The following is a 26345-nucleotide window of genomic DNA, read 5'->3' as shown; positions in this document are numbered from 1 at the left end:
AGCCTTGACGTATTCCTTTCCCAACTTGGAACCAGTCCGTGGTTCCATGTCCAGTTGTAATGCTTCTGGACAAGCATACAGATTTGAATATCCATAATTTAACATAATATAACTTTACAGCCTCGAGCTTCAGAACAGATTTTGGAAACTATTTTTAAGTAGATATAATATTTCATTGTGTTACTGTTTGTTAATAAAAAAACAAGTATAAATTATTTTTCCTGTAGATAAATCAGGCAAATATTTTTTAAAAACCATAGAAGCAAAGAGCCTAAAAGTTAAAACATGACTTTCTCCAACTTTTTAAACATATTGTTGTGTTTGACATACATCAAGTAATTTATTTTCATTATACATGCTGATTTTAAAATTTTACAATCTCAAACATCTAGTTGAGATAACATAAATTCTTCTGACTAGTAAACCCAAATATTAATAGAATACATTCTGTGTTTTCATTACATCTAATGCTGACAACTTTGGAGACATAACCACTTTTACTAAAACCAACAAACTTAAGCTAGCTTTCACCCCAGATGTTGTGTACCTGAGAAACATTTGGGTTAGTTTCTATATTTCTGAGAGTTTTATGAATACTTAATTTATGTAAGCATTTATGTTTTAAGCCAATTAAATACAACTCTTTTACAAAGTAATTTTGGCAATATCATCCAGAGATAGAAAAATATTACATATACACATAGACATATAGAGACAGATATGAAAAGAGATGTTACAGTTTTCATTTTAAATCTTAGCCATGTGTTAGGTGTAAATACAGAAAAGCAAAATTTACAGACTTAAACAAGAGTTACCTTTGTCTTATTTTTTCCTTTCAATTTGACCTTCCCATAGGTAGCAATGGGATATGTATTTAGGGTGGGTGCTAAAAAAACTGACATATAAAAGTTTAAATATTCAAGAATATACCTATTTTAGGGGCTTCCCAGGTGGCTCAGAGTTAAAAAATCTCCCTGCCAATGCAAGAGACGTGGGTTTGATCCCTGGGTCAGGAAGATCCCCTGGAGGAGGAAATGGCATCTGCTCCAGTATGGACAGAGGAGCCGGGTGAGCTACAGTCCATGGGGCTGCAAGAGTCAGACACGACATACCTATTTTAATTATGACTCAAAACCAACAAGCCTTTTTATGGCTTAAAATTCAATAAACCTTTTATGGCTTAACCACAGATATGACAGGCATCCCCGGAGAGTAGAAAAAATGCAGCCCTCCAAAGACCCACAAAGTTCACTCACAGATTTAGCCTAAGAATGCAAAGAGCTTCACTGTTACAAGTAGTAAGAACAGGGTTTGTGAAACTGTTGTCTCTTGCTTCCTACAGGGATTCGAAATGCTTCCGGCATTAACTAGCTAATCAGTGGCATCCAGCGGGCAATACTAGGATAAGGGCTTCCTAGCTTTCATGCATTGGAGAAGGACATGGCAACCCACTCTAGTGTTCTTGCCTGGGGAATCCCAGGGACGGGGGAGCCTGGTGGGCTGCCATCTGTGGGGTCGCACAGAGTCGGACATGACTGAAGTGACGCAGCAGCAGCAGCAGCAGCTCTAGGAAGACAATGAAGGTAAAACAAAGGCTCCCTAGGGTTGCAATCTCTAATTAAGACAAAGCTGGCAAGGTTGGACAATGAGAATGCTGCTTGTCATTTTGTGTCTTGATTTCTAGCCTGTTTGGTTAACTCAAGCCAACACTTGTACTGTCCAGTCCAGCTGGTGGAGACCAGATAGAATATTTTCACTGGTCACAAAGCCAAGCTCTGATGACAAGAAACAAGATGAATGGGGCATCTCATTTTATGATTTTTCTCCTTATGACAGATACTACTAAAGAAACAGAAAAAAAAAAAAAAAAGATAAGGAGCCTGTGGATTATTGTCAATAGGTACTGGGAACCAAATTTACAAAAGTCACAATTCAAAGAACTAATTTTCACATGTATTTTTCTCCTGACAGTCTACATTTAGAAACGGAAAAGATAAGGAGAGACTTATTTTTCTTGTTTTGGTTGGGGCATGCAGGCAGAGATTTAAAGGACCAATGTGTAAGAACTGTTACCTTCTGCCAGTTTTTTGTCAGGATATCTGAGTGTCCCAACTGTTAAAATCCCAACCTTATCACCAAGAAATTGTAGGGGAGGCAAAATTTTGCCTCTTCTTAAGGCTTTTTGGCTAGGCCTGAGAATTCAACTGTTGGAAGGGCAGGGCTGTGTTCCCTCCCTGTTGTTTGGCCTGAGGCCACACTGTTGACCCACTTCTGGACACGCACAGGCAAGTCTGACTCAGGTCTCTCACTGGCCTCCAAAGTCAAACTCCCTGGGGGTTCTCAGTCCCTTTGCCAAATCCCAAGATTGGGAAATCAGTTGTAGGTCCTAGAACTTCCTTAACAGTGTGAGAATTTCTTTGGTATAATTTTTATGGAGTTTGTGGGTAGCTTGGTAGCTCTATGGTGGGGCTAAGGGTGACTTCCTCCAAGAGGGCTTATGCCACACGCTGGGCGTCCCAGGTCTGCTGCAGCCAGATCCTCTGTCCCAGGGGCAGGTCACTGCTGACCCATGCCTCCACAGGAGACACTCAAACACTCAAAGGCAAGTCTGGCTCAGTCTCTGTGTGGCCTCTAGGTCCTGGTGCACACAAAGTTTTGTTTGAGCCATCTGAGCATCGCTAGTGGGTATGACGTTTGATTCTAAATGCGATTTCACCCCTCCTACTGTTTTGTTGGGGCTTCTCCTTTGCCCCCGGACGTGGGTATCTCTTTTTGGTTGGATCCAACATTCTGCTGTCAATGGTTGTTCAGCAGTGAGTTGCACTTTTGGAGTTCTCACAGAAGATGAGCACACATCCTTCTACTCTGCCATCTTGTTTCTTGGCTGTATAATGTCACCTTGCTTATTTAACTTATATGCAGAGTACATGTGAAATGCCAGGCAGGTTGAAACACAAGCTGGAATCAAGATGACCAGGAGAAATATCAATAACCTCAGATATGCAGATGACACCACCCTTATGGCAGAAAGCAAAGAGGAACTGAAGAGCCTCTTGATGAAAGTGAAAAATGAGAGTGAAGTAGCTGGCTTAAAACTCAACATTCAAAAAACTAAGATCAGGGCATCTGGTCCCATCACTTCATGGCAAATAGATGGGAAAACAATGGAAACAGTGACAGACTTTATTTTGGGGGGCTCCAAAATCACTGCAGATGGTGACTGCAGCCATGAAATTAAAAGACACCTACTCCTTGCAAGAAAAGTTATGACCAGCCTAGACAGCACATTAAAAAGCAGAGACATTACTTTGCCAACAAGGTCCGTCTAGTCAAAGCTATGGCTTTTCCAGTAGTCATGTATGGATGTGAGAGTTGGACTATAAAGAAAGCTGAGCACCAAAGAATTGATGCTTTTGAACTGTGGTGTTGGAGAAGACTGTTGAGAGTCCCTTGGACAACAAGGAGATCCAACCAGTCAATCCTAAAGGAAATCAGTCCTGAATATTCATTGGAAGGACTGATGCTAAAGCTGAAGCTCCAATACTTTGTCCACCTGACTCGAAGAACTGACTCACTGGAAAAGACTCTAATGCTGGGAAAGATTAAAGGCAGGAGAAGGGGACGACAGAAGATGAGATATTGGATGGCATCACCGACTCAATGGACATGAGTTTGAGCAGGTTCCAGGAGCTGGTGATGGACAGGGGAACCTGGCGTGCTGCAGTCCATGGGGTTGCAGAGTCGGACATGACTGAATAACTGAACTGACTGACTAACTGATGTTAGGTAAAGTTGTCTCCAGAACAGACAAAAAACAATCATTTATTCATGTGGTAGAAAGAGTGAATTAAATGAATTATAATTTTTAGGTGTTTGAAAACAGTATGGGGGAGAGAAAACTTATGCAGTGCTCAAACTGTACTTTTAAAAAATACTATTTCATTTATACTCATATATGAAAAAAAGGGCTATACTACTATGTTTACAAACTAACAGTGGAAACAAAATTCAATAATGAATCACAACTAAATTTTATAAAAAACACACAAACATTAAAAAATACTGATTGGTTATAGAAAGCAGAGTGGAATAAAAAAAAACATTCGGTGTTTTCATTTCCATTAAAGAGCAGCACTCTCTGGGAAGAATCAAATGAGTTAGTAAGACTCCTTACACCCCAAAAAAAGTATGTACAAAGAAAAACCAGTGATTATACTGGTTTTATTGTTTTTGCTGAGCCATTAAAAAAAAGACCACAAAAATAGGTTGAGCATCAAAGAATTGATTCTTTTGAATTGTGGTGCTGGAGAAGACTCTTGAGAGTCCTTTGGACTTCAAGGAGATAAAACTAATAAATCCTAAAGGAAATCATCCCTGAATATCCCTCCAGTACTTTGGCCACCTGATATGAAAAGCCAACACACTGGAAAAGACCTTGATGCTGGGAAAGACTGAGGGCAGGAGGAGAAGGGGATGACAGAGGATGAGATGGTTAGGCAGCATCACTGACTCAATACTCATGAACTTGAGCAAACCATGGGAAATAGAGGGTTAAAGGAAAGCCTGGCATGCTACAGTCCATTGGGTCAGAAAGAGTTGGACACAACTTAGCGACTGAAAAACAGCAAGCCATTTTTTCTTCCTAATACTCAATGCAAAGAAAGTAATATGAAGAAAAATATGCCCTCATTATTCACAATAAAAAGAGTCTGCTTCATTCTGTAGGCATGGCATATTGTACAATATTGTACATATTGCGCAGTTCATTGCTCAAGTGGATCAAAGTATCATTTTGATTCTGAGCCACTGAATAGGATCTCATACATATTTGGTGACTGGACTAACTGCATAGGAGCTGTGATAGATTGAACCTTCTGTGATCTCACTAAATAAGAAAAAGCCCTACACAAGAAAAGATAACAATCAACCTGTTCATAAATTCTATCTATAGGCTCTTTCACCAGTGTAAGGTGGAAAAGGGGCCCTTCCTTGTTGTGGCCTAAAGACTGATGGATTGATAGTGTGTCTGATACGATGAAGGTAAGAAACTGCCAGATTAAGAAATCCACAATTTGTCTCAATTCTTCAAATGATGGCGCAATTTCCTTTTCTAGGCTGACAGTTAGTACTGTATTAGCATTGCTGCTGGCTATGAAACTCACCACGTAAGGTAAAGGATTGAATTCAACCACCTGGTATGTGTTATAGTAACAGATGATACACGTTTCTTTTTTGAAAGTCCGAGTTTTCCCCCTTGGTCTTTTTAAGAGCAAGGAAAGTGAAGAGTGAAGTTGCTTAGTCAGGCCTGACTCTTCGCGACCTTGTGGACTGTGGACTGTAGCCTACCAGGCTCCTCTGCCATGGGATTCTCCAGGCAAGGATACTGGAGAGGGTTGCCATTTCCTTCTCCAGGGATCTTCCCGACCTAGGGACCGAACCCGGGTCTCCTGCATTGCAGGCAGACGCTTTACCGTCTGAGCCACTAGGGAAGACCTTGTAAGGGCAAAAGTAGACAAGAAACCAGGTCTCAGAGCATGCTCTGGAGCGTTATCACTGGTCACTTTAATGATAAGCTCTCCATCTCTGACACAACAGTAGCATGGAGCCCTTCAACACTTGATAATTATATAGGAAGCGTTTCACGTCATCCACAATAACGAACCCCTTTCTCCAGCAGGATTAATCTTCATGCCTGGGTTTCTGGGCTGCCTGGTTCTCTGAGCTGTCTCTTCAGGACAGCTTCTGGGATAGGTTCCTCTAAATGCTGTCATCACATGATTTGTCTGTTTTTTTAATAGACAGACTTTATGTTTAAAGTGGAACAATTCTGGATGTCATAACTGTATGCAGCCAAGCTTCAGTTCAGTTCAGTTCAGTTCAGTCACTGAGTCGTGTCCGACTGTTTGTGACCCCATGAATCACAGCATGCCAGGCCTCCCTGTCCATCACCAACTCCCAAAGTTCACTTAAACTCATGTCCATCGAGTCGGTGATGCCATCCAGCCATCTCATCCTTGGTCGTCCCCTTCTCCTTCTGTCCCCAATCTCTCCCAGCATCAGGGTCTTTTCCAATGAGTCAATTCTTCGCTTGAGGTGGCCAAAGTATTGGAGTTTCAGCTTTAGCATCGGTCCCTCCAATGAACACCCAGGACTGATCTTCTTTAGAATAGACTGGTTGGATCTCCTTGCAGTCCAAGGCACTCTCGAGTCTTCTCCAACACCACAGTTCAAAAGCATCAATTCTTCGACACTCAGCTTTCTTCACAGTCCAACTCTCACATCCATACACGACCGCTGGAAAAAACATAGCCTTGACTAGACAGACCTTTGTTGGCAAAGTAATGTCTCTGCTTTTGAATATGCTGTCTAGGTTGGTTATAACTTTCCTTCTAAGGAATAAACATCTTTTAACTTCATGGCTGCAATCACCATGTGCAGGGATTTTGGAGCCCAAGAAAATAAAGCCTGACACTGTTTCCACTGTTTTCCATCTATTTGCCATGAAGTGATGGGAACAGATGCCATGATCTTAGTTTTCTGAATGTTGAGCTTTAGGCCAACTTTTTCACCCTCCTCTTTCACTTTCATCAAGAGGCTTTTTAGTTCCTCCTCACTTTCTGCCATAAGGGTGGAGTCATCTGCGTATCTGAGGTTATTGATATTTCTCCCAGCAATTTTGATTCCAGCTTGTGCTTCTTCCAGCCGAGCGTTTCTCATGATGTCTCTCTTCTGCATAGAAGTTAAATAAGCAGGGTGACAATATACAGCCTTGATGTGCTCCTTTTCCTATTTGGAACCAGTCTGTTGTTCCATGTCCAGTTCTAACTGTTGCTTCCTGACCTGCATACAGATTTCTCAAGAGGCAGGTCAGGTGGTCTGTATTCCCATCTCTTTCAGAATTTTCCACAGTTTATTGTGATCCACACAGTCAAAGGCTTTGGCATAGTCAATACAGCAGAATAGATGTTTTTCTGGAACTCTCTTGCTTTTTCGATGATCCAGTGGATGTTGGCAATTTGACCTCTGGTTCCTCTGCCTTTTCTAAAACCAGCTTGAACATCTGGAAATTCACGGTTCACGTATTGCTGAAGCCTGGCTTGGAGAATTTTGAGCATTACTTTACTAGCGTGTGAGATGAGTGCAATTGTTTGGTAGTTTGAGCATTCTCTGGCTTTGCCTTTCTTTGCAGTCAAGGTAGAGACACCAAAAGAATTGCAGAGAATAACTGTGCTCACTAGAAATTTGACTGTCTTCACGAAAGCTGCCTAAAACTCTTTCTATGCTGTGCTCAGTCTATACTATGAAAGCGCATTTTTGATGCATTCTAGATAGTTGTAATGGGTTGTTTACTGTAGCTACAAAATTGTGTTCCCTTTCATTTGATCAAAAGAAGTTACTTTTAAGTAGTTCACACTTTGTTATGAAATCTATAAAAATAAAGCATGGTGATAATCACTATTAACCCCATGAGTTCCATCAGAGACATAGGCAAGATTCTGTGTTACTCATTGTGGGGCAAAGATGAATAAGGACAAAGCAAAATGACCTGGTTTTGTTTGGGAGGAGGCAAATGTGGCACTGTAGAAAGATTATGGAATTTTGCATCAAATAGACCTAGATTTCAACCCCACTTCTGCCACCTAACAGATATGTGATTTTGGGCAAATTACTTGTCTCATTGAGCCCCAATTTTCTCTTCCACAAAATTCAGATGAATAAATGAATAGTTGCATAGAGTTGTTGTAAAGATGGAGTGAAGAACCTCAAAAGAACTGTTTAATGAAACCCCGACAGAACAATATATGAGTTAGAAAATGTTATTAATATATACCATAAGAAAAGTATTTCCTCACAGCCCGAAGAGGTACTATTTGAATAAAAAAATTAAAGCTTGATCTTGTCTTGAGTTAAAGTCTGAGGGAATGCATAAACAGCTATAACAACTTTATCAGTAGCATATGTGTTTTTGGTGTCTATTCCTACGTATATTCTCAGCAATATATAACCCTAGGCTGTAAACTATGATAATAACATTTTTGACTTGGTGCAATTTACTTTTATTTACAGAACTATAAAGTTTCCTGGGTTTATAACTTAGGTAGGCCACAAAGTAGGCAGCTCAGTAAGCTTATGTAGTTTTCAATTAGGTGAAACACCCTAGGGGCTTTTGTTCTACTGAGTGTCAGTCACTGAAACAGGCTGTAAATCTTCTGAACCATTTTAGCCCACCCTTAAAGCACCAATGGCCACCTCATGCGAAGAGTTGACTCACTGGAAAAGCCCCTTATGCTGGAACGGATTGGGGGCAAGAGAAGGGGACGACAGAGGATGAGATGGCTGGATGGTATCACCAACTCGATGTACATGAGTTTAAGTGAACTCTGGGAGTTGGTAATGGACAGGGAGGCCTGGCGTGCTGTGGTTCATGGAGTTGCAAATAGTCGGACACAACTGAGCAACTGAACTGAACTGAAAGCACCAATCTGTGTTTTATTCAGCGTGCCAGGAACTTCACTCGTTTTAAATTCTCACAATCCTTTTTTTTTCCCTCCTCTAGTTTCTACTTTTTCAATTATAGTTAAATCCCAGTGGATTGTTTATACAGTGGGTGTCCCATGGAGCCTAAGGTTACAGTAATATTATGACAAGTTTTTCTCACAATTCTTTTATCATTAAAAAAATTGAGATATTTATACACAAAGTGCGTTGGGTGCACAACATCTTAATTGTACGACTCGGAGAATTTTTACCGAGGCATACACCACCTCAGTTAACTACCACCCGGATCAAGAGGCAAACGCTCCCAGCTACCCTGAAGGTGCCCTGGGCCCCTTCCATTTCCCCCTCTTCCCTCCGTGAGGTAAACATTACTCTAATTTTTCTCACCATGGATAAGTTTCATATGAAATTATTCTGGAAGAAGTGTTAAGTGGAAATATTTGGCCCACAGTCCCGCGGGGCTGGACGAGACGTACGCTCGGCTCCCTCTCTCTAGAGCACCTCGCGGAGGCTCTAGGGAACCACAGAGCCGCAGCTCGGCTCTCAACCGACCCGAACCAGCCTCGCCAAGGCGAGCGCTGGGCCTCACGTAGACAGTGCTGGAGCACGCCACAATGGCTACCCGCGGTCCCTCGGACCCGCTTCGCCTCATCTTCCTAGCCTTTCCACCCGGTGCCGCTTCCAGGCGACGGGCAGCCCGGGCGTGGCCGTGGGCGAGACCCGCCGGAACACTAGCTGCCAGCGGGGGCGCCCCTGAGCCCGGGACGTGGGCGGAGCGCCCATTGGCTGAACTTGCCCCGCGGGCTGGCCGGCTGCAGAGCCCACCTCCCGGCCTTCTCTCCGCCCTCCCATTGGCCCTTCGCGTCCCCCTCCCGCCCGGATGGAAACGGGGTTGAGGGGGTGGGAGGCCAGAACCCGGAGGAGGGTGAGCGGTCCTCTGGTAAGGGGCGCGGGAGAGCCAATCAGGACAAGACTTGGAGAAAAGGCGCCGCGCCAGCCAGTCACATTCCGAGGTCCGGGTCGGGGCCGGCTGACGCGAGTACGGGCCACAGCCAATGGGCTCGCCACTACCAGTCCGCTCTTCAGCAGCCGGTCGGGGGCGGTGGAAGAGCGAGTGAAGAGAGCGCGACGGCGACGGCGGCTGAGCCCTCGCTGGACGGTCAGGAGGAAAGCGAGGCCAGAGCCTCTGCGACTAGGTGAGAGGCGGGAACCCCAGGCGGGAGAGGCGGGCTTTGGGCCCCTCCTCGCCTGGCCCGGGCCGCGGCTCTGGGAGCTGTGGAGTCAGGCCCGGTTGAGGCGGGAGCAGTACCCGCCGCCCCGCCCCCGCCCCAACCCCAACCCCCACCCTCTGCTGCCCGGAGCCGGGGGTCCAAGCCTCTGCTGGATGGTCTCCGCGCGGCTTGCCGGGGCCACCGCCCTCTGGAGGGCCAGGACCCAGAGCGGAGCCATAGGGAGGGGCCTGGTTTGCAGACGCGGAGCCTGGGGGCGCCGCCTGGGGCGGGGAAGCTGCGTAGAGGTGGTGAAGGTGGGGCAGGATAGTTAACGGAAGAGCAGATTTGTGCGCTCGAGGGTGGCAGTGAAAGGAGGCCTGTGATGGAAGGCTTCTGGATCTGGGGACGAAGAAAGTGATGGGAATAGGGTGATGCTCAGAAAAGGGAGTCCTCGGAGAAGGTGCGGAGCCAAGGCGCGCGTTTGGCCTCTCGGAAGTCGGCATTGACAGAAACTGGGAGGAAATCAACTGGGAGTGAAGGGAGGAGAGGCGTGGGACACGTGGGTCTGGAGTACGAGGCACTTCCTAAAGCCGGAAGATGACTGAGAGGCGAAGGTTTTAGGTGAGGTGTGGGTGCACGCTGTTTGACTAGAAGATGAGGAGGCCAGTTAAGAGAAAGTATACAGGCAGCGAAGGAGATAGGTTTATGTGTGGTAGCTGAAGTATGTAGGTTTATGTGTGGTAGCTGAAGGATGTGGATCTTTTATGAGTAAGTCAGCAAGAATAACTGTCCATTTGATCAGGTAGGAGTCAGAAAGCCCGGGCAGTAGGTTCATTCACAGCTCACTTCAGTTCAATTCAGTCTTTCATCATTCAGTTATTGACGTGTCCGACTCTTTGCGACCCCATGGACTACAGCATGCCAGGCTTTCCTGGCCATCCCCAACTCCCGGAGCTTACTCAAACACGTGTCCATCGAGTCGGTGATGCCATCCAACCATCTCAACTTCTGATGTCCCCTTCTCCTCCAGCCTTCAGTCTTTCCCAGCATCAGGGTCTTTACCAATGAGTCAGTTCTTCGCATCAGGTGGCCAAAGTATTGGAGTTTCAGCTTCAGCATCAGCCCTTTTAGGATTGACTGGTTGGATTTCCTTGCAGTTCAAGAGGCTCTCAAGAGTCTTCTCCAACACCACAGTTCAAAAGCATCAATTCTTTGGCCCTCAGCCTTCTTTATAGTCCATCTCTCACATCCATACATGACTACTGGAAAAACCATAGCTTTGACGAGACGGACCTTTGTTGGCAAAGTAATGTCTCTGCTTTTTAGTATGCTGTCTAGGTTGGCCGTAGCTTTTATTCCAAGGAGCAAGTGTCTTTTAATTTCATGGCTGCAGTCACCATCTGCAGTGATTTTGGAGCCCAAGGAAATAGTCTCTCACTCTTTCCATCCATTGTTTCCCCATCTATTTGCCATCTGTGGCCAAACGCTCAGACTTGTTAACTCTCACCTCTGAGGGTAATTGTCCTCCTCCCCAACCCTCCTCCAACCCCTGTGACACTCATTGTTGTTGATGAACTCTCATTGTTTTGCCTCAGCAGGAACTCATCCTCCCAGAAGCAATGGCACAATTATTGTTTGCTTTTGATTGGATGATAGTGAGGAATCATTTAATCCAATGTGTTGCTTTAAAGAGAACACGAGAGGATACTTAAGAAATTCTGCCATGCAAGGGAGTTTCTCAACTGTCTGTGTAATATAAAAGCAATATAAGAATATAAAAGCAATATAATATATAAGCAATATCTCTTACAGTAACCCAATAAGAATGAACACAAATAATCCTGTTGCTGTATAAGAGTCAAGCATTTTGATGTAGAATTTGATTGTGTATCATGGTTGTTGGGAAATTGTTCAGCCTTGGGAAGAGTTTTGTAGTTAGATAGGTTCAAAGTTCTTTTCACTTAGAGGGAAGATTAACTTGATATCATTGCTACTGCCTTACTGTTTAAAGCTTTCGAATTTTTATTTGGGGATGTGAGAAGAGAAAAGGTAGTAGAAAATGAAATAGTCCATTAATGCATTTCCATTGGATTTAAGCAGGAGAAGGTGATTACTGCTTGAGAGTAGGGCAAAAGGATTATGAAGAATTAAGTACTTTACCAACATAGAGTTTCCCTGTCCTCAGCTGGTTAAGAATCCGTCTGAAATGTGGGAGACCTGGGTTCGATCCCTGGGTTGGGAAGATCCCCTGGAGAAGGGAAAGGCTACCCACTCCAGTATTCTGACCTGGAGAATTCCATGGACTGTCTATGTATAATTCACAGGATTGCAAAGAGTCAGACAGAACTCAGCGACTTTCACTCATTCACTTACCAACATAAAATGATATAGTGTTAAGGATGAAAACCAAAGAGGGCATTTGTTGTATGTTTCTTTATTAACCACATCAACAAAGCATTGTAGGTAATGGACCATTCTTTAGGATGTAGAAATACTTTTGTGGAAGTTGGTAATGCTATTTACTGATCACATTTTACTCTTAGTATAACAGAATACCTAAGTGCTGAGGTGCTGAGGTGACTGGGAGCAGAGGAGTAATCTGAGTGGTGTGGAATTAATCAGGGAAAGTTTCCTGAAAGAGGTGAATGTTGAGCCATCTTTTGAACTAGGAGTTGGGGTGTGGGTTATTGCAGGATGATATTCCAGTAGTATGGACATGTTATAAGCAACTGTGGGCAAGAGTGACAAATTAAAAATGGTTTTAAGGAATTAGATTTGATTTCAGGGTGTGGAAATCAACTAAGTCTTGTTATAGACTAATTGATAAATGATGGTTTTGTATGGTGGCTACAGAGAGAGAACTTAGAATACTTAATGATGGCTTGGAGATGGTAATAAAGAAATGAGTACAAGAATATTTTTTGATAGCTGTGGTAAGAAGAATATAGTGAAAGTAAGTTGGATTGTTCACAGTTAGATTTAGTGTTCAAGCTTATATAATAATAAATATTTTTGATTCCTGTGCTAGATTATGTTGATATTAATAGCAAAATTTATTGGGTACTACTATGTGCCAGAAGCTATTTTGAACTTTCCAAGCCTTATCTTCCTTTGATTATCCCTACTTTATAGATGAGAGAACTGAGGTTCAGAGAGATTTAATTTAACCAAAGTCATACAGCTAGTAAGTGGCAGGTCAGGGTTGGCAAAGGCAATAAGCGAATGTGAATTGAACACCTACTTTGTGCCAGGCATTGTGTTAAGTGCTGGAGATTCAAAGTTGGCAAGCAAATTCAAGGTCAGGCCTGGACCATTTTTAGAGATTGTCAGAAGTTAACAGAAGACAGCCAGTGAAGAAATAGAAAAAGATTAGTTGGAGAGACTTTTGTAGACATTGAGGAATATACTGTTTAGGGAAACTTAAGATAGAGTTATACTAAAGAGGAAGTTATCAGTAGCAAAATATGTAGCTAAGAGACTCGGAAGAACAAAGATTGAGAGGAAACCATTGAGTTAAGTAAGGAAAAAACTAGTGTGAATTTAATCTCAAGAAAGCCAAAATAAAGACATTTAGATAAAGGCTGGTAGTTAATTGTGTTTAGTGGAAGTGCTCTATACAAATTTAAAGTTTGGTATGATCACAATTATGGTCAAATTCATAGGAAAAATGTTGGTATGTCCCTTTGTAATATTTTAATTATTGGCTGGTAAGGTGATGGATAATTTAAAAATGCTGATGCTCTTTGTATTTTTCCAGCTTATAAAAACAAGCATTGTTATTTTTATAATTAGTAGGGGGAAACTGTTCAACTAAAATGAACTAATAGTGAGGGAATATGTGGGTGGCCTAGTTTATGTTTAGAGAAGGCAATGGCACCCCACTCCAGTATTCTTGCCTGGAGAATCCCAGGGATAGGGGAGCCTGGTGGGCTGCCGTCTGTGGGGTCGCACAGAGTCGCACACGACTGAACCGACTTAGCAGTCTATGTTTGGGATAGGAAGGAAGATAGGTTTGTTTCAGTGTCTGCTGCATATGAGCCACTTTGGTGGGCACAGTTCCATCTTGAAAATGAATTATTATTGGAAACAACCGGAAACTGTACATTTGCCTAGTCTGAAGGATCCAGTTACTAAAGCACTCTGAATCATAGATATATGGTCTTGGCTTTTCTGAACATTGTCTAATGAATGAACTTAAAGTTGAGGAAACCAGCCCTTACAGATCACACACTGAGTCATTTTATCTATCTTTTTGGCCTTCCCTAAACCTACATGTAGCCCTTCCTTGCTCCCACTTGTGGATTTATGGTTCCTCTCTTCAGTGGGTTTGTAATAGGCTTAGAGTATAAGTTCAGTATCAGTTCAGTTCAGTTGCTCATTCGTGTCCGACTCTTTGCGACCCCATGAATTGCAGCACGCCAGGCCTCCCTGTCCATCACCATCTCCCGGAGTTCACCCAGACTCACGTCCATCGAGTCCGTGATGCCATCCACCCATCTCATCCTCGGTTGTCCCCTTCTCTTCCTGCCCCCAATCTTTCCCAGCATCAGAGTCTTTTCCAATAAGTCAGCTCTTCGCATGAGGTGGCCAAAGTACTGGAGCTTCAGCTTTAGCATCATTCCTTCCAAAGAAATCCCAGGGTTGATCTCCTTCAGAATGGACTGGGTGGATCTCCTTGCAGTCCAAGGGACTCTCAAGAGTCTTCTCCAACACCACAGTTCAAACACATCAGTTCTTCGGCGCTCAGCCTTCTTCACAGTCCAACTCTCACATCCATACATGACCACAGGAAAAACCAAAGCCTTGTCTAGGTGGACCTTAGTCGGCAAAGTAATGTCTCTGCTTTTGAATATGCTCTCTAGGTTGGTCATAACTTTTCTTCCAAGGAGTAAGCGTCTTTTAATTTCATGGCTGCAGTCACCATCTGCAGTGATTTTGGAGCCCAAGAAAATAAAGTCTGACACTGTTTCCACTGTTTCCCCATCTATTTCCCATGAAGTGATGGGACCGGATGCCATGATCTTTGTTTTCTGAATGTTGAGCTTTAGGCCAACTTTTTCACTCTCCTCTTTCACTTTCATCAAGAGGCTTTTTAGTTCCTCTTCACTTTCTGCCATAAGGGTGGTGTCATCTGCATATCTGAGATTATTGATATTTCTCCCAGCAATCTTGATTCCAGCTTGTGTTTCTTCCAGTCCAGCGTTTCTCATGATGTACTCTGCATGGAAGTTAAATAAGCAGGGTGACAATACACAGCCTTGACGTACTCCTTTTCCTATTTGGAACCAGTCTGTTGTTCCATGTCCAGTTCTAACTGTTGCTTCCTGACCTGCATATAGATTTCTCAAGAGGCAGGTCAGGTGGTCTGTATTCCCATCTCTTTCAGAATTTTCCCCAGTTTATTGTGATCCACACAGTCAAAGGCTCTGGCATAGTCAGTAAAGCAGAAATAGATGTTTTTCTGGAACTCTCTTGCTTTTTCCATGATCCAGCAGATGTTGGCAATTTGATCTCTGGTTCCTCTGCCTTTTCTAAAACCAGCTTGAACACCAGGGAGTTCACGGTTCACGTATTGCTGAAGGCTGGCTTGGAGAATTTTGAGCATTACTTTACTAGCATGTGAGATGAGTGCAGTTGTGCGATAGTTTGATCATTCTTTGGCATTGCCTTTCTTTGGGATTTGAATGAAAACTGACCTTTTCCAGTCCTGTGGCCACTGCTGAGTTTTCCAAACTTGCTGGCATATTGAGTGCAATATAGCTACATGAAAGTGCTGAGTTTACATATTTTACAAATTTAACCTAAACACTTACAATTTGTCATGTTTTCTGTTCCCAATTTGAAGAAGAAATGAGATACATTTCAAGAAAATTATCTTTTCTTATCAAATAATCATTCCAAAGCAAATTAGAAATATTTGTCCTAGTATAGATTTATTCCAACCTTGTAAGTCAAGAATGGGATGTAGTTTTTAGTTTAATTTCATTTGGCGCATAGGAATTGTAGGAGGAAACTATTTCATCTATCCGCTGTACTATGCTCCTTAAAGAAATTATTAATACCGCATTTAATTCTCGTGCAGTTCTCTAAGGTGGATATCTCATTTTATGAAGAGAGTGAGATTCAGAGAATTTAGTAACTTTCCATATTCCAGAGAGCTAAGTGGCAGGGCTGAGATTCAAATTTTGCTTTCCTGGTCCCATAGCTCATACATATGAGATGTATGGCTAGAAGGACTTGTTTATTAATACATATGACTGAAAAGAATGCCGCATAGCTTTAGGTATTTAGTAACTTTTCCTTACCTTTGAAGATGGGACTCTTGCTCTGTTGTTTGTGCCTTGTGACATAGGGTTTTAAATAACAGTGATTTTTGTGTCTTAGAGGGTACATTATATTTTATTGCTTTAGAGGTGTATGGTTTCACATTTTAGTATTTTTTGAAATGAAAATTTTACAGTGTCTATATTTCTTAAAAAATGTGAAATGGATACTATGTCTTAAAGCCAAATGTGTCTCAGAATGAAGGAAGTGTGGTATGTGGATGTAGTCTTTGTGTCTAACCGTTTTAGCAGTTTCTTTGCATTTTCTTCCCAGTCTTCCACCTTTACTTAGTCTATTCCTTTTTTTTTCAGTATGGTATAATACAGAATTGAAGTGCATATTAATAATAAAATAGTTATTCTCTTCAGGTAGTGAATATTATAGTGTAGAAGAAAAAATTTTGATACAGAAAGTTTACATTGTACTGTGAATCAGCAGATCTGAATTTTAATGTTGGTTTTGTTAGCAACTTGATGTGTAACTTGAGGCAAGTCACTTCCTCTCTCTGCGCTGTAGCTTCCTCATCTGTAGAACAGGATGAGGAGGGGAACTTAAAAGACCTGTCTAGCTTGAAGAAAACTGTATGCCTTTTTTCTTATTAAAAAATATGAAAGCCTTAAAGCCTTTTCTTAAACAACTGTACTTGTTGCTTTTTACTTTTTTTTCTCTTCATCCACTGTCTTCCTTCCCTGCCCATTTTTCCCTGGATCCTTGAGGGTATTTTCAGATTCTTGGTTCATTAGAGAGTATCAATTACTTTTTATATCTTCTTCAAGACAGACTATCTGAGAAAGTAGGTAGACAGTAAGTAGTTATGAATATGTTTTATTTGGGTTAATAAAAGAATCATTTAAATAAAATATCATCAGAGTTGTTGAGGTTTCATTGAGAAGTAATACTGCTCTCTTTCACATAAAGAATGAAATTAGTTTATTAAAGTAAGTATTTGCTCTTTACTGGGCAGATGTACAAAGAAGAAAGTTCCTGAATCTGTTTTTAAAAAGCTCTCTGTTCTAATAGGCAAGGCAGACTTCTTTAAACTTTATATTATGGAAAATTGCAGACATAAAAATACAAAGTTTGAAGAAGGCTGCCTTGCATGATAGAACAGAGAGCTTCTTTTTTTTTAAAATTATTTAATTGAGGCTAATTACAATATTGTGGTGGTTTTTGCCACACATTGACATGAATCAGCCACAGGGATACAGGTTTCCCCCCATCCTGAACCCCCTCCTACCTCGCTCCCCACCCCATCCCTCTGGGTTGTCCCAGAGCACCAGCTTTGAGTGCCCTGTTTCATGCATCAAACTTGCATTGGTCATCTGTTTTACATATGATAATATACATGTTTTAGTGCTTTTCTCTCATATGGTCCCATCCTTGCCTTCTGCCACGTAGTCCCAAAGTCTGTTCTTTATATCTGTGTCTCTTTTGCTGTCTTGCATATAATGTCATCATTATTGTCTTTCTAAATTCCATATATGTGTGTTAAAACACTGCACTGGTGTTTCCCTTTCTGACTTATTTCACTTGTGTAATAGGCTCCAGTTTCATTCATCTCATTAGAACTGACTCAAATGCTTTTTTTTTTTATAGCTGAGTAATATTCCATTGTATATACATACCACAACTTCCTTATTCATTTGTCTGCCGATGGACTCTAGGTTGCATCCTAGCTGTTGTAATCAGTGCTGCAGTGAACATTAGGGTACATGTGTCTCTTTCAATTCTGGTTTCTTCCATGTGTATGCCCAGCAGTGGGACTGCTGGGTCATATGGCAGTTCTAGTTCCAGTTTCTTAAGGAATCGCCACACTGTTCTCCATAGTGGCTGTACTAGTTTGCATTCCCACCAACAGTGTAAGAGGGTTCCCTTTTCTCCACACCCTCTCCAGCATTTATTGTTTGTAGACTTTTTGATGGCAGCCATTCTGACCAGCGTGAGATGGTACCTTACTGCGGTTTTGATTTGCATTTCTCTAATAATGAGTGATGTTGAGCATCTTTTCATGTGTTTGTTAGCCATTTATATGTCTTCTTTGGAGAAATGTCTGTTTATTTATTTGGCCCATGTTTTGATTGGGTCATTTATTTTTCTGGTATTGAGCTGCAGGAGTTGCTTGTATATTTTGGAGATTAATTCTTTGTCACTTGTTTCGTTTGCTATTATTTTCTCCTAGTCTGAAAGCTGCCTTTTCACCTTGCTTATAGTTTCCTTCGTTGTGCAAAAGCTTTGAAGTTTAATTAGGTCCCATTTGTTTATTTTTGTTTTTATTTCCATTACTCTGGGAGGTGGGGCATAGAGGATCTTGCTGTGATTTATGTCAGAGAGTATTTTGCCTATGTTTTCCTCAAAGAGTTTTATAGTTTCTGGTCTCACATTTAGATCTTTAATCCATTTTGAGTTGGTAAATCATATGCCTGCAATGCAGGAGATCTGGGTTCGATTCCTGAGTCGGGAAGATCCCCTGGAGAAGGAAATGGCAGCCCACTCCAGTATTCTTGTCTGGAGAATCCCATGGACAGAGGAGCCTGGCAGGCACAGTCCATGGGATTGCAAGAGTTGGACATGACTTAGCGTCTAAACCACCACCACCACCATGGTGTTAGAAAGTGTTCTAGTTTTGTTCTTTTACAGGTGGTTGCCCAGTTTTCCCAGCACCACTTGTTAAAGAGATTTTCTTTTCTCCATTGTATTTTGTTGCCTCCTTTGTCAAAGATAAGGTGTCCATAGGTACGTGGATTTATCTCTGGGCTTTCTGCTTTTTCCCATTGATCTCTTTGTGCCAGTACCATACTGTCTTGGTGACTGTAGCTTTGTAGTATAGTCTGAAGTCAGGCAGGTTGATTCCTCCAATTCCATTCTTCTTTCTCAAGATTGCTTTGGCTATTCAAGGTTTTTGTGTTTCCATACAAATTGTGAAATTATTTGTTCTAGTAGAATAGAGAGCTTCTTAAAGACAGATTCAAGAGCTTTCTTCTTTGTATATATTTTTATACATGCATATCACCAGCTTTAACAATTTTCAGCTTGTGGTGAATCTTTTTTATGTGTATCCTCACTCATTGCCCCCCACCCCCCTGCCTTTTAAATTTTGAAGCAAGTCCTAGACATTTTTACCAGTTGTTACTGTATGGCTTGATAAGTATAACAGTGGACATGCTAATCTAACTGAAGTGGAAATTCCTTCATGTAAATATATTTGAGATTTGTATGTTACAGTGTTTTGAGCAAGAGAAATTAGATGTAATTTGCTGTATGACAGGGATAAGTAGTTGGAGAGACTTGACTGTTTGTATATAAAACAGAATATAGTAACATCAGGTCATGTGCCTGGATTAGAGATTCTAAATGGGAAATGACATTGGTGAGGTGTGTGATATGTGTATGTGTAAATGTTAACCATTTGACAGTTTTAAGATTACTTTGAAATATCTCCTCTAGGTCATTCTTGTCTTTATGGAATTTTTGCCAAAAACTGTTGGCATGGCAGTCACTTGAGAACTCCTTCTTGAATGTAAGGAATTCATACCACTGTATCATTATTTTGGAGTATTGATTTAAAAACTTGGAACTATTAGTTGAAAATTAACATTTTAAAATATCTCCCATAATGTAGTTTTAGTCAAAGGTCATAAGCCCCTTTGAGCATCTCCTCATATCTTTGTGCTATCTCTTTTCCTCAGAAAAAATACACATATGCACAGTTTTTCATATAATTTCAGGGGGCTGATAAGCCTTTTTAAACATTCAGATATCTTTGAGTGTTTGTATAATAGAGATTCTGGTTTAATAATTCATTCTTTAATGTTTAGGCAGACAGCATACTCGTAAAATTCAACTTAAATTTATTTCTGTGTGCTCCTGACCTGTTACAAACAAGTGTTTTTCATTATTGAGTGAAATTATAAATTTCATTATGCAAATGCTTAAGTTTTTAAAAGACCCATTCTTAATTGGATTCTTGGGGAAGAACAAGCCAATTTAATGAGTATGTAGCAATGATTTTATGAAAGATTTTGGAATAAGTGTATGGAACTTTATATAATGGCTGTTGTCCATCCTGAATTAACATGAGATAGAATATGACTTAAGAATGAATAAATAATGGAAACAACCTAGATGTCCATCAGCAGATGAATGGATAAGAAAGCTGTGGTACATATACACAATGGAGTATTACTCAGCTGTTAAAAAGAATTCATTTGAATCAGTTCTGATGAGATGGATGAAACTGGAGCCGATTATACAGAGTGAAGTAAGCCAGAAAGAAAAACACCAATACAGTATACTAACACATATATATGGAATTTAGAAAGATGGCAATGACGACCCTGTATGCAAGACAGGAAAAAAGACACAGATGTGTATAACGGACTTTTTGGACTCAGAGGGAGAGGGAGAGGGTGGGATGATTTGGGAGAATGGCATTCTAACATGTATACTATCATGTAAGAATCGAATCACCAGTCTATGTCTGAAGCAGGATACAGCATGCTTGGGGCTGGTGCATGGGGATGACCCAGAGAGATGTTATGGGGAGGGAGGTGGAAGGGGGGTTCATGTTTGGGAATGCATGTAAGAATTAAAGATTTTAAAATTAAAAAAAAAATTAAAAAAAAAACTATGAAAGACAAAAAATAAATAAAAAAAAGAAAAGAAAAGAATGAATAAATACATAAATACTGCTTTTTTGGAGGTAAAGGAAAAAACTTTGAATTTGTTTCTCTTAAATAGTTCAGGTCTGTGGTGGAAATGATCTGTTAAAAGTATTTTGATGTTCACATTTGTGTTAAAAAAAAACTCCTAGATATGATACACAGGGGCTTAGAAACATATATTAATCTGACAAAGGATTAATTTTCAGTAGAGCCCTGAGATCATAAGTGTTTATTGTGCATCTAGTTTGAAGGATAGTCCTAAATACATTTCTGAGAAGTATAGGGTTTTAAAAACTTGTGAATTATAGCTAACAGTATTGGGTTGGCCAAAAAGTTCATTCCAGTTTTTCTGTACCACCTTATGGGAAAATCTGAGTGAACTTTTTGGCTAACCCAATATAATCATAATTATGGGTATTAGCATGAGCAGGAAATGGCAACCCACTCCAGTGTTCTTGCCTGGAGAATCCTGGGGACGGTGGAGCCTGGTGAGCTGCCCTTATGGGGTCGCACAGAGTCGGACACGACTGAAGTGACTTAGCAGCAGCAGCAGCAGCAGCAACATGAGCAGAATCCTTAGGAGATAGGAACAAATCAGTTAGCTGCTAAATGGGACATTTGACTCTGCAGAGCAGGGCATAGATTGTTTGAAGATCAATGAATATTGGGTGTATGGCTTTAAAGTGATAACCCTTGTGACCCATTTGAGTTAATAATTTTCTGAGTATCTCATGTGTTATTGGGAAATAGCATCTTCCAATACATGGTAATAGCTAGACTTTGAGAACTAGAGGAGGATTCCATCAGTGGTTTAGCCTCCTCTTCAGTAAATTCTGTGGATTATCAGAGCACTTAATTGACTTGCCCAAGGTCAGGTGCAGTGTTGCTCTTACTATCTTGACTCTTTTCATTGTGGACCTCAGTTTCTGGAGAAGGAGATACCTTAACAACTAGAGTTTTTAGCTTTGGACTTTGATGCTCAATTGATAAATTGACCAAGAATTCTCTGAATTTTTAAACTCTGATATTTTTACTTTGCTGTATGTGTTCTAATCCCTAACCTTTGGTTACAAGCTTAATAGGGTAGGCTTCTTAGAAACATTAAGTCATTTTCAGAGCTAGAAAAAGGTAAGAATCCCCCAAATCATCAAACACTTCCCTCCTTTTTTCTGTATCTTTCTGTGCTTGACAGCATTTTGTTGCAAGCTGTACATATGAACCTGGCAATTTTTTTTTTTTTTTCCAAAATTGGAGGATAGTTGCTTTCCAGTGTTGTGTTGGTTTCTGCCATACAGCAACGTTAATCAGCCATAATGATACATATATCCCCTCCCTCTTGAACCCCATCCCCTCCCCTGCCCCAACTTCTCTCACCCCACTCCCCCAGTCATCAGAGAGCAGAACCTGGAAAGTTTTAAAGATAGACCAGGAAAAGATTTTTGAGAAGAGACTTCGTTATGGGATTAAGTTGTTTTAAGACCTTCCTGGAAGCTTCCTACCCAAAACTTGAGACTAGAGGGATCATTGACATTCAAGATGAGAGAAGTTATTATTACTTCCACGAAGGGCCCTGATTCCAAGTCCTTGTGCCATATTTGGTTGGTGTGGACATGGTGACCAGGGAGAAGACCTGCCCGTACATTAGTGGCCCCATAGCTAAGGTGAGGACTTTTAGAACAGTGACCCTCCAGCTCTTTTAATCCCAGCCCTGTAGCTGGGTCATTCTGTAGCTCAGTAATTCTTTCTTTTTAGTGGAGTAATAGCAACTAAATTGTCAAGGTATAAGCATTTTGGAGGAGAGGAACTTTCTTCAGCAGTTAGGAATATGGATGGTTCCTAATTGAATGAGAGAAAAATATACTTATCTTAAAGTTTAGACTAGCTAGAAAATGGTAGGTCTCAAATAAACTGGTGATGGAACTGTGTAACACATTCTACAGGTTTATTGAGTGAGTGGAGTCGCTCAGTCGTGTCCGACTCTTTGCGACCCTGTGGACTGTAGCCCTCCAGGCTCCTCTGTCCATGGGATTCTTCAGGCAAGAATACTAGAGTGGGTTGCCATTTCCTTCTCCAGGGGATCTACCCAACCCAGGGATCGAACCCGAGTCTCCTGTGTTGCAGGCAGATGCTTTATCCTCTGAGCCACCAGGGAAGCATGAAGTTCAACTAATGGTAATTTTTAATTAGGAATAAGAATAATTATAATTAAAAACCATAACCAGCTAAAGACAACACAATTTCACTAACGATGATTGATTGTTCCTCTTGAAAATTACAGAATTCCATGTTTTGAGTGTGTGTATTTGGTAGAAGCTTTGCTGCATTGAGTTGCAGCATCCAGAATTAGTAATTGGGTACAAACTGAAGTCTTTGGTACATTCTAATAGCATACTCATTTTTGCAACTCTTAATAACTGTCTTTATAGTTTATTCAGAAGTAGTCTTGAGGATCAATGGAAGGTCATGCTTTCTAAATCATGTGTAGTTTGTGGGAGGTTTGGCTCATGTTTGTACAGTCATTACCTCAGAAGGCTGATGTGGTAATCAATGAGCCTCTCAGGCACTTTGCTTACTTAGCTGTGTTTGGAAATTTGTGAAAGGCCAGGCTTTTCCTTACCCTACTGCTCTCCACCCGAGCGCCCTTCCCCAATAAAATGTCTTGCTTTGTCAGCACATGTGTCTCCTTGGGCAATTCATTTCCTAGTGTTAGACAAGAGCCCAATTTCAGGCCCTGGAAGGGGTTCCCTTTCCTGCAACAAATGGCAATTCTGGTGGGGACTCTTCTTCACTGACATCCTGACCACTTGGGGTACTCAGGGGCCAGCTTGCCTGCCAATGGACCAGACCTAGACAACTGGGACCCTTTTGTCCCTGGTCTCCTCCTGACACAGACAACTGGCCAGAGTGCCCCGTCTGGTAAGGAACAAGAGACTATATTGACCTCTCTCCCCTTCCCTCTCTCTTTTCTCTCCTTAACCCTTTCTACTCTTCCCCGTTTTTCTAGTCCCCTGGTCCTGGACACAGGAATTGAAGGGCCTCAGCCTGAGCTGAGGGTTGGAGACTGATCACCTCCTCTCGGCAGAGAACTCGAATTCTGGTTCTGATTTCCGGTAGGGCCGAGTTCCAGTCCTCGCTTCTCTGGAGGCCCAGGGTGGAGGCCCAGGGTAAAGTCCCATAACGCCTGGGTATCTACAGGTGGCAGGAGACGTCTGTAAGGCCACCTTTTTGCCCCCTCCTCCGCCTCCCCCACCTTCTTTCAACCTGGCTTCCTTTCCTCCCTTTGAAAATCTTTGAAGATCTGAGATATTTTCCTTTACTTGGATCTGAAGTTCTGTGTCTCAATAGGAGGTTTTCTGAGAGACTGTATTCTTAAAGAATCCCAGGGACGGGGGAGCCTGGTGGGCTGCCGTCTATGGGGTTGCACAGAGCCAGACAGGACTGAAGTGACTTAGCAGCAGGTTTTCAAAGAGGTCTACTGAGTTTCTTTACCTCAGGACATTTTGTAGGTCTTTGATGTGCTAATGTATTTTGTAACTCTCCTGGTTAGGGCTAAAATGTACAGTTTCCCAGTCCCATTTACCACGATTTGGAAAATGCTGCCTTGGCTGAGTAGAGCCTGTTTTTAAGTTCAGCCTTGGGAACAGATTGAGGCGGCTTCATAAGAAAGTGACACAAGAGAAACAGGAAATACAGCATATAGCAGGATCTTCAAAGCACTTTTATATTGTTAAAGACATTTGCTATCATAATCAGACTAAATAAAACTCTTTTAAACAAAGTCTGACTACTTCTATAACCAGTGAAATATCTGATTCTGTCATCTTGTTCTTAAAATTACTAATCTTCATGAATAGGCTTCAATAGCTTTAAATTAGACCACATAGGGTACATGATTAGTAACCTGCCTGAGTCAGTTCTTTGGATAAACTTGTGTGTAGTCTACATGTAATGATCAGGGTATACCTGGAACATTTTCCTGTTAAAGTTAATTTTGCTGAATAATTTGAAGTGTATATATATATTTATTTCACATAAACATTCTTAGTTTATTAATCACCTCATGAAAAATTTGCTCAGTCACTGCAGAATCTTTACTCCTTCTGTTGTCCAGTCTCCAGCTCACTTTTTGCCAGCACCAAGGTTGGCCTTTGCAGTCCTCTTGACTTCCTTCATCCTGTTCTTCGTTCCTTTTGTTGTTTTTTTGAGGTCTTTTCTTATATAGGCCATATCTTGCATGTCAATGTTTGGGTTCATTTTTCTTTCTGTAAAACCTGCCAAAGCCAGTTGTCTTGCCACTACCAAAATGGATTTGAATCCAAATTCAAAGATGACATCTGGAATGGTCTTGTACATTTTGGCTAGTTTTACCTAAATTTCTATCTTAGCTACTTTTGCCTTCCCAGGGTGAAGGATGTTGATGACAATTTGTTTTTGGTTGGTCATGAACTCCCTGGTCTGGAGAATTACTGTTTCATTCATGATGGTTACTGATCTTAAAGCAGCCAGAGAGGAAAAGAGTGAAATATTTTTATATTAATTTTAGGTATATTGTGACAACTTTCAGGTGGACAACTTTCATGAATTTTTAAGCAAAATAGGATATTTTGATTTCTCTGTTTCGTAGATGTTTAAGAAATCTTATCTTTGGTAATACACTTGAAATATTAGGATATCTTTGTATACGGTATTTCACTTTTCTGAGTTTGAAAGTATTAGGATAGAAGTTACATGTCTTAACATGTAAATATTTTTATTAAGGTAAGGAGAGCCTGTAGCACAATTACTGATCTAAAGAAAAATCATGTGTGACTTTGGAGATTATTTTTTAAGAATTGTTTTCTCCCAGAATGGAATTGAATGCATGTTTTTGCAAGCAGTGGAATTGCTTTTGACCAGACGTGTTAACAAGAGCACAGTCCTTCTTCTGTAGGCTTTATGGTAGAGATGTTACCCTACTGGTACAGAAAGAAAGGGACAGAAAGGACAGAAAATGGGTGTTGCTGAAAAATTTGTTTTCTTGTCAGCTGGTAATTTTAATGCTGTAAAATTAACATTTCCTCTCTGATGAAGTAAAACTTGATATTTAAAGATGTTTTTGTGTTTAATTTTTATAATTCAAAGGAATTATGAGTCTTGATTTTTCTTAATGTGTAATTTTCCAGGATAATGAGCCATTTTAACTTGTTAAAGTGCCCTGCTTAACACAGCAATGTCAGTATTCAAAATAGTTGTGTAGTGCCCTAAGGACTGATGAACCTACTGAGATTCCTTACTGAGAAGTATCCTAGACATTGGGGAAAATTGGATATAGAGAGTTAAATATTGGCATCAGTATCTGTGTAGGCAAACAGAGTGGCCATTATATTTACTTCAATGGGTGCTTACAACAGGGTTAGACACTAGCATCTTTTATTGAAAACCAAGATGCTAGAGCTATTCTTTTGTTTGTGGGAAAAATGCTTTGTAAGCCTTAATTTTTGAAAGCAAAAAGGAACCCACTATTCTTACCAACTTGTACATTTTGAGTTTGGATTTTCGCCCTTTTTTTGTTGTTTACAGCTCACTTACAGAGGAGGTTTTCATTTATGTTGAGTCTTAAGCAAAAGACTTAAGACTCTTGAGTTATTTTTTTAAAGTTAATCTTTAATCT

General features: G+C 41.1%; 1 protein-coding gene and 1 pseudogene across 3 annotated transcripts in view; one reads left to right on the top strand and one right to left on the bottom strand.

The window, feature by feature from the left end:
• Positions 1 to 9571: 9571 nt before the first annotated feature.
• The window catches only part of FAR1 (fatty acyl-CoA reductase 1), a 79868-nt gene continuing 63094 nt past the window's right edge, over positions 9572 to 26345 (top strand). For all 3 annotated transcript variants that reach the window (XM_004016137.6, XM_060399876.1, XM_060399875.1), the window contains exon 1: positions 9572 to 9695. The gene's annotated coding sequence lies outside the window, so the exon portion shown is untranslated. The remainder of the gene's footprint in view (positions 9696 to 26345) is intronic.
• Positions 24718 to 25213, bottom strand: LOC121816686 (small ribosomal subunit protein eS24-like; annotated as a pseudogene).

This window comes from Ovis aries, chromosome 15 (assembly GCF_016772045.2).
Source record: "Ovis aries strain OAR_USU_Benz2616 breed Rambouillet chromosome 15, ARS-UI_Ramb_v3.0, whole genome shotgun sequence".
Lineage (NCBI taxonomy): Eukaryota > Metazoa > Chordata > Mammalia > Artiodactyla > Bovidae > Ovis > Ovis aries.
Note: the sequence above shows the minus strand (reverse complement) of the source record. Positions and strands in the feature narration are given on the sequence as shown.